General features: G+C 32.7%; 1 pseudogene; it reads left to right on the top strand.

The window, feature by feature from the left end:
• Positions 1-7,615: 7,615 nt before the first annotated feature.
• LOC149159692 (tubby-like F-box protein 3 pseudogene) lies at positions 7,616-9,066 on the top strand (annotated as a pseudogene).
• The last annotated feature ends 290 nt before the right edge of the window (positions 9,067-9,356 follow it).

The raw sequence follows: 9,356 nt of genomic DNA, 5'->3' as shown, positions 1-9,356 counted from the left end.
TTACCCTGAGGTTCAATGTTGCCACCTCACTTTCATGATCTACATCCCTTGCTCCATCTCAACCAACATATAAACATTATAACATACCAACAACATCATGATGAAACAAACTACATAGTGACTAACATGATACATGCATGACCTTCCATACATGCATATTCATAACCATGGCAATGAATGCACAACAACATATAGACACTAATATGCATAACAAATGCATATACAACCAACATGCACTGATGACAAGACAATTATAACGATGACCATCACCAATTATAACTGATGACATGACAAGACAATTATAACGATGACCATCACCATGCATACATAACAAGCACATATACAACCTACATGCATTCATGACAACCACATTCCGCCCATCGAGTCGAAGGGTGGAACCATGCTTTGATACCACTCTGTAACACCCTCCTCTTACATTTACCCAAATTAGCAGGCATATCGGGATAAAATGTGATGAATAGTTGTTATGATATGATTCAACTCCCTAAGTATAGTTAAGGAAGTGGAGACCAAACAAACCTTACAGACCTCCCTCAGGTGCTACAGGACCCCCAAGAGCTAACCAACCATCCCAGGTGCCCAACCCTGAGTTAACTTGTTGTTTAACTAAACTAAACACCCAATAACTCCCATGAAAATCTCTCCATACGACTGTAACCTTCCATTCGATCCCACAACAAGGCCTTCATGTGATTGTAGAATTTTTCGCCTAGTTTTGTGCTAATAACTATGAGATTTAAGCCAATTTTTCAGGTTGGTCTCCATACCACTACCCATAACTTTATAAAACTTTACAAAATAATGAATGAGACAGGGACAAATCCTTTCACACAAAACTTAGATAAGAAATTGGCGTAACTAGGCATATCCATGATAGACATTTCATTAAGCACATCATGAACATGCAATCTATAGGTCATAATTACATATCTGAAAATAGGGAGCTCATACTTATCTCAGAATCATAAATAAGGTCTGATTCCCTCTCATAATAGTTGCATTATCATATATTAACTCATTAATTCATTAACATTTCATCTACTAACCAAAATATGATGAGATCCATAACTCAAATCTATCATTAACCATGATTGTAACCAACACCTAACTAGATAAAAATCAATAATAGAAAAACCATCATAGCCACGTAATAACAAGTACATTTACACATAGAACATAGGAGGAAAAGAGGTCTTACTAACATATGAAAATCCAAACAAGTCAGGGACTTCCACGTACCACCCGACCATAGATTGGGCTGAACCAAAATTTTGTTTCATCCAATCATCCCTGTGCCATATTCCAAGCATGGATGTGGGATCTAATGGAATAAACCAAGAAAACCAAACCAGGGCTTTTAGAGTCCAAACCACCTCAACCCTCAACCAATGATTCCACCTCACAATCAGATCACTAACCTTCACCAGATCGGTCTCTATCCAAGCTATCCAAGGCTCTAGAGCGTCTCTTCCAACCCGACTTCCAGGACTAGTCACACAACCCACAATTACCGCCTAGCTCTAGAGCATTTGTCCAAACAAGGCTCTAGGACTAGTAACTAATGCACCAAGGGCTCAAGTGCATTTGTCCAACCAAGGCTTCTAGGACTAGTAACTCAACCCAAGCTGTTACAGGGCTTTTATAGTGTTTTTCCAACCAAGGCTACAGGAACTAATAAATCAACCCACAACCATAAGGAATAAGAGCACAAACCAGAAAAATAAATAAATAAATAAATAAAACCCATAACGCCATGGCTATCAAGGAAATGGCAAGGCTAGGAAAAACAACTATCGATCCAAGAAATCCTCCATGTCAATCACATATCATAACTAAGAAACCACATGTATGAAAAAGCTAGCAAGGAAACCATACATGCAACTCGATACTTGAAAAACAATCCAACTGTAGTCGTTGATTGTGCTATCCCCTTATGCTTTCTCGTTTTTCTTTTGTATTCTTACTCCAAATCCAAATTATGTCAAAGTGCTCCAAGAATACTGTAAGTGACCAAGAGTATGAGAGAGAGAATAGAATGACAGCTCCACCCCAAAACCTGTCAAAAGGCTATGAATTGATCCTCATAAGCCTTTTTATTAGTGATGCATCTATTTTCTTCATTTTCCTCCTCGCATGAAAATTTGTGACCTTTCACCTTCCTTTTCTCTTATTTTCCTTTATTTCATAAATAAATGTCAATTAATGTCTCTTTTCCTTCGCCAATTCCTTTGCGAATTTCCTTAGCCATAATAAACCAAAGTGACACTGACTAGGATGTTTTTCCTACCATTAATCTTTGAATACGTGTCCCATGACCTTCGTCTTATATTTTTTACATGATTATTTTAACAGGGGTTGTTACAATGTGGATTTCCTTGATACCTTGGTCATAAACTTGAAGGGAGCAGGGCCTCGATAATAAAACTTATATATGGGACATGTCAAATTCTAGGATAATTGGGCTATAAAATTTATGAATTATAAACTTTAAAGGGATAATGCTAGGCTAACGTTGACTTCGTGAATGAATTAGTGATTCTCTAAGTTTCTTTGTAACATTTTATTTATGTATGACATTTAAATATTTTATTTTTATTAATTATTTTTTAAATAGTACATGTTTTGGCTATTAATTTTTCTAAGTGCTACATATAAACTCCGTGTTGAGCATGGAAGGAATTACACATCTAATCTCCTCCATACTTCTGTGTAGAAAACAATTTTCAATACAATGACTGATGCATCATTGCATTGAATCTATCTTTTTATATATTGAAAAAGATTACTTGAACCTAAATACTACCAATAAGAACTTGGAACATTAGAATTCTACATTCAAACACACTACTCAATACGAGTTAACATGTCACTTACAAGAATTGAATATGAAAATGAAGAATAACAATAATTTTTCCTAACCACCCAGAATAAACCGAATTAACGCAGATTTCTAATTTATATAAGTTTAAGTGTTTTTTAAATAGAATAACTAATTAATTTGTTATATTGTTCCCTTTGTTTTAATAAAAAAATATTATTCAAAAATGCATTAAAATTAATTGGGAAAATAAATATTAATCAATATATAATTTATTTACCTAGTTAGGATAATGATATTTACTCTATTTATACATTTTCATGTATATATTTATTTAATTTACATATGTATATATTTATATATTTTAAAAATTTTAATACAAAATAGTTAATTAAGGCTCAATTTTAAGTTGTTACAACAAAAATGATCAAAATGTTACAATTCATGATACCACCCCAATACATTTAAAGTTACATAATCATTTGCATTAAAAATTCTATTTCAAAATATGTAATAAAAATAATTTAAATTAATAAAAATAATTTAAATTTAATTTAAATTATTAATATTAATAATATAAGCTATCTACATGCTGACACATACCATCACCCATCACAAAAATTTGGCTTAAAGTTACATAATCATTTGCATTAAAAATTCTATTTCAAAATATGTAATAAAAATAATATAAATTTAATTTAAATTATTAATATTAATAATAATAACTATCTACATGCTGACACATACCATCATCTACCACAAAAATTTGGCGTCTTAAACACTAGCTATTAGGGCTCTCAGAATTTCTGACCCCGATCACCTAAATGAAGAAATTAAACACCTAACCTCTATTTTAAAAAACATAGGATACAAGGAATTTAGTATTAAGAAAGCTATAAAAATAGCTCAGGATAAGGTCCACTTTAGGGATCCTTGGGAAAACAGAAAAGAAAATTGTGGGGATTTTACCTACCATTCATTCAGGGGATTACAAATAAGATTGCAAAAATTTAAAAAAAGGAGGACATAAACACTCAGTTTACAACATGTATAACAATGAGGAAAATGATGAGATCAGTGAAGGATAACATAGATCATCAACAACTCAAGGGAGTGTACAAGATTTATTGCTCATGTGGCAAGAGTTATATCGGGGAAACATGACAATCTCTAAAAACAAGACTTAAAGAGCACGGAGCTAATATTAAGAATGGGAGATCCTGTACATCAGCCCTTGCGGAACACTGATCCAAAACCAAACATCATGTATGTATAGAAGATGCCAAAATCATTGCAAGAGAGGATCATTATCAAAAGAGGAAAATTAGAGAGGCCATCGAAATCATGAAATTTCCTCAAAACCTCAATAGGGACAATGGGAGCAAGATTAGTGGAAACTGGCTTCCCCTTATTAGACAAATAAATCCCTCCAAATCTTTTGTAGCTTAGTATCACTGGTTTCTCCCCAAAATGAAAATAAAAATAAAATAAAATTAATTAATTAATAATAACCAATATAACAAAATAAATTTGTAGATTATAGTAACATTAGTTTTATAAATGAATATTTGAAAATTATAAAAATTATAAATCAATTAAATTAATTAATTTATTAAATAATTAAATAGGTTACTTATTTATAAATTAGATACTTAGGATTTAATTAATTAAAATAACCTCGAACAAGCTATAAAAAGAGGGAGGAGGGGGGGAGGAAACGACTAGGAGGTGAGGGCCAGGATCCATCATCTGCTGATCTTCCACCCGTCATCTCTATTGAGATTGCTTGGCCTCCTTTTGATCTTAATGGCTTCCCTAAATTTACGGTGGTGGAACTGCGAAATGCATCGACAAATATTCTATCATGTGATTTTAGCCAAAGAATTCTCTTAATCTTGACATGGATCACAGAAGCCTGAATTCAACTACTAAAGTAAAATTAACATAAAAAGAAGAAAAAGAAAAAGAAATATAAAAAGCATCAAAACAAAATTATAAATTAATTAATTAATTAAATTAAATTAAATAATTAATCAATTAAATTAATTAATTAATTAACTAAACTAATTAATAATTTATTTATTTTAAATAATTATAATAATTAAATTAAAATAAATTATAAGTTGATTAATTAATTAATTAAATTTAAAGAAATATAAAATCATAAAAAAAAATAATTAATTAATTAATCAATTTAATTAATTAATTAATTAACTAAACTAATTAATAATTTATTTATTTAAAATAATTATAATAATTAAGTCAAAAATAAAAACAAATAATTAAAACAACAATAAATTAAAACTGAAATAAATAAATAAAATAATAATAAAAAGTAAAGTAATATATGTAGGTTAAGTGGGCTTTCACTATTTAGGATTAATTAGGTCGGAGGATTCTTCTCTCAAAGAACAATCATTAATAATCTACCATTTTTGGTCGTGATGATGGACCCCCTTTGGAATTTGAAATGTCGACATGATGAATATAATACTGTGGATAATCCAGATCATACTACACCAATATTAATATTACTAAAATAGAATCTATATTTAAATAAATAAATCTATATATATATCTATATATATATATATATATATATATATATATATATATATATATATATATTTTAATATTAACCTATCAATTATGTTCATTATTTATTTTAAATATAATATCTAAAAACAATTATTTAAAAAAATTAATATCAACTTATCAAGTCTGTTGACTATTTATTTTAAGTAGAATATATCAAAAAAAAATATACACAAATTTTAATATCAACCTATCAATTCCATTGATATCCATCAAATAACTCAATATTATATCTTCAGAAAGTTGGTATTATTATTCTGAAGAATTATTAGTGGTTAGACGCATTAATTTTTTTTTCACAAAAGGAAAAGGAATAACAAGAATTTTTGAAGAATAGTATGCGGGCAACCAATTTAAATCGAATAATATGATCAAAATAATTGAAAAATTATAACAATCATGATGATACATAATATTAACAAGAGCGGCTGTGGGGCAACTAGTCCCTGCCCTATGTGGATGTATTTGGATGTTCAAAGCAATAGTAAGCAATGTTTAACATGCTCTAACCAAGAAGCAAAATATTGATTTTGCCTGATTGAAGCTTGAAGGCTATGTTCTGATGGTGGGAGCATTGCTACTGCGATTGAGTGAATCAGGTCTCCATCTGAAGGCTAGTCATATTGAAGTTAGAACCAGAAGAGGCCAAGAATTCAGTAGGCCTGAGTCCTATAGCAAAGTCAAGTTGTTCTTAACTGCATAAGAAAACAAACCAAACAACCAAACAAGTTAGAAAAGTCAAGTTGTTCTTAACTGCATAAAAAAACAAATCAAACAATCAAACAAGTTTTCATGTGAAGTGTAGTCTACCTGTAGAGCTAGTGAAAACAACAGGTTTTAGTTACAAGCTGCTATCTTAAGGCCAGTCATGTTAGCTTGTTGCAGTCGCTGCTACTTTGGCTGCAAATTGATGTGCACTGTTAGCTTGTTGCAGTCGCTGCTACTTTGGCTGCAAATTGTTATGCATATCAGCAAAGAAAGTTACAGACCAAAATCGGAATCTTTTGTCCCCTGATGATCTGAAAGAAGATTAACAATCTTCTCACTCTCTGGAACTATAGAACTGGAAGTCTCTTTGGAGCTATAGAACTGGAAGTCTCTTTGGAGCTTAAAAAAAAACAACAATATAAAGTAACCCATTATATAGGGCATCAACTGGAACCAAAACTACCTTACAAAAACCAAGGTTTCGTTGAGAACTGAATCAAGAAACAAAACCCATGTATTGAATTTCTGTTTTAAGGAAACATCCAAAAAGAACACAACAATTAACAATGCTAAAATTTCAATAGATTACCATTATTTGCCCAATTAATATTACGATATCTTATCAGCCAATCAGACAGATTTAGTGTTCATCTTGATTGCAGACAAATTTCGCAAAGATAATTTAAAAAGACCAAGAAAACAAAAAGAAAACCTCCCATATGTCAAATTGAATCCTGATCATGATCCTAAATAAACTTTCCCTCTCACAGGAGCTCTGTACAACACTAGAAAAAGATATAAATAGAAAATGCCAAATGCCAAACATCTTGCCCAGGAGCATTCCAAACTAAAGTAACTCATCCAGAGACTAGCATGCTTGATTTGAAAAGATATTACTCAACAGTCGGCTGGAACAACAATGGCTTGAAAGTCACAAAGCGACGGAACATGTGAATCATTGCCCTATGTCAGTGAGGACCTGTTCCTTAAATCGATGGTATGTCGAACATCTTTTAATCTTGCATCATTAGAACTTCTAAATTGTTGTCGTTTCAGAAATCCATGCATAGAGGTTTCAAAGTTTCCATTACCCCCAATATTAGGAGCAAGTGTCGCCACTTGAACCTTTTTAGTAAAATTTATGCCAGAAAGAGGATATCCGTTAGAGATGAGACATGTACAATACTCGGAGCTTCTAGTTAGACAAAAATTATGTTGCATTCCTTGCAGTGAAATCTGATCCATTGGATAATGATTCTCATGCATACTCTGTTCCATTGTGGCACCTAGTCGAGTGGTCAGATCTAATGAATCTAATACTAGAGCCCTTGAGCTCAATGAGTGTGTTGAGAGAAGAGAGAGAGCATAACCAGAGTCAGGGACTCCTAAAATATTTTGTGTAGCCGTTGCTACTTCTAAGCCAGTATTCATTCCTTCTCCTAGTGGAAATGAAAAATTAAATGCCTCAGTAAGATGGTTTGCTGGGTTGTATGTATAATTTTGAATTCCTTGATTGAGAACGTGGGCAGGAGAAGCCTTGGAGCTCTACAAGAGCTGAAGTTTCCTATCAGCACTTTGATGGGACAGAGCATTTGCAAAACATGGGTGATTAACATTTGGTGTTTGTGGATGGCCATCAAACATCGATGGAGCCTCTGGTTTAACAGTCTTTGCCAAAGTCCCTTTCCCCTCACTATGATCATTCAAAAATGAACTTAAAAGAACCCTTGGGTGCATAAAGGATGATGCATCTAGCAAAAGGTCAGTACGCCTGTTATCTGTTCATAAAAGTGAATATCAGTCTTTATAACTCAGTACAAATTGCGCTACACTACTTCGATACTTTCATGATTCATCGCTCTTTTTATGCTTAAAGAAATAGTGTTATTGTTTTGATAATTAAACAGGCAACTGATATTCAAGATTTTTGCATTATAAGAATTCCCAGAATTGATAATGGATCTTCTTTCTAAATAATGATTAATTTAATTTCTTGGGTCCCATTGATATCAATGGCAACACAAGATTCCTGGTTTAAAATTCCTGGTTTAAAGAAGGTTGTTAAGATCTCAAATCCACTTAGCTCATTACTGCACGTGAGCCCATAATCAAATGGCAACGATCTATGTTTCTTGATGGGTACCTGCTGCAAGGGTAAATGCCAGTAAACAAAGAAGAAATCTAGGCAGGCTGATAAGCTCAAAATCATAGTAGTCAAGTATTAGGAAACACAATATGCTTCACATGCATAAAACAAAATTGTTGTAATTTGTGGTTTTTGCAACAATTAAAACTACTATATTGAATGAATTGCTATATTAAATGAAGGCTACACAAGATTGAGGACTGTAACTGCCATATTGAATGAAGGCTACATAGGATTGAGGACTGTAACTGCTATATTGAATGAAGGCTACACAGGATTGAGGACTGTTGTAGCCAAAGGCTAGTAGCTATAACGTTGCTCAGATTGCCTATGAATTGGATGGTTTGAGTACAAGGGGTCCAAGGCGAATGCAAAGTACCATGCATTCTATCCCAGCATCAGCCATAGAAGTAGGAATGAACACTTCAACAGTTGAAAATCCATCAAGTACTCTAGTGGAGCCTCTAACATCTTTACATCTTTACGTTGCTTTCACTCCAATTGAGTCTTTAGTGAAAGTAGTGCTTTTTCTGGGCCTCTCAATAGTGGGAACTTGAAATATGATACATTGATCTTGAAGAACAAAGCCCCAAGGTGGCATGAGCAGCTTTAATGCTGGAGTTTGAATTTTCAAGGATGAGTGATAGTTGCATCTATAAAGAAATTTCCAAAGGTTGGAAAGGATCTGTTCACTATGGATTAGCAATATCCCTTCCCAGCTTTTCAGGCATTTTCCATCTGTCTTAGCAGTTTCGACACTGTGTTGGCTTGTGAATAGGGGGACTCTGATGCTGCTGGTTGATCACATTTTCTCGCCAATATAACTCAAAAGAATCAGAGGGTCTCGAATGCTTAAAAGTGCATATTGCTTCTCTCATCTTTGGGGATTGGCAATCTATTAATTTCAGATGGAAGTTCATGAGCTCAAGAGATTCAATGTGCATTGTTGAAACATGATAACATAATTGATGGTAATAGCAATTTGATACAGTAAGTCTCAAGAAAAATTTAAGAACACGACACTAGTCTTTTCTGTATATGAACATTTGGCCAACACCATGATGTTGG

Source organism: Pinus tabuliformis, chromosome 5_2 (assembly GCF_031772625.1).
Source record: "Pinus tabuliformis cultivar Carrire ecotype Pingquan chromosome 5_2, CPIR1, whole genome shotgun sequence".
In the NCBI taxonomy this organism is placed as follows: Eukaryota; Viridiplantae; Streptophyta; class Pinopsida; order Pinales; family Pinaceae; genus Pinus; species Pinus tabuliformis.
The sequence above is the reverse complement of the archived record's forward strand: the minus strand, read 5'-3'. Positions and strand labels throughout refer to the sequence as shown.